The sequence below is a fragment of the Hemicordylus capensis genome, chromosome 2 (genome assembly GCF_027244095.1).
Source record: "Hemicordylus capensis ecotype Gifberg chromosome 2, rHemCap1.1.pri, whole genome shotgun sequence".
NCBI lineage: Eukaryota > Metazoa > Chordata > Lepidosauria > Squamata > Cordylidae > Hemicordylus > Hemicordylus capensis.
In genome coordinates this window covers 231,642,672-231,642,996 of record NC_069658.1, presented here as the reverse complement: position 1 = coordinate 231,642,996, position 325 = coordinate 231,642,672, and positions in this window count along the sequence as shown.

Below are 325 nucleotides of genomic sequence, written 5' to 3'. Positions count from 1 at the left end.
CCTTTCTCCTCTACCCTTAAAGCGTTTGCTCACCTTCTTAAATCCTAAAAAACTAGGATAATTCCTTCCATCTGTTGTTCAGCTGTCAGACTTAAAATCAAGTTGGTAGCAGATATGTATTTGCCTAGACTGCTTATAAACTGGTGGCTTTTCCTGTTTGGCAAAGTAATTTCCTGTTTGGCAAAGTAATCTTTATGGGGAAGGTGTCCTTGCCCACTTATCTGAGTCTGAGAGAGATCTTGAGTATCTATTATTTTGTTTTTACTTCCTTTACTTCCTTTTACTTTACTTTGTTTTTTAAAAGCCCTAAACGTTAGAATGTGTA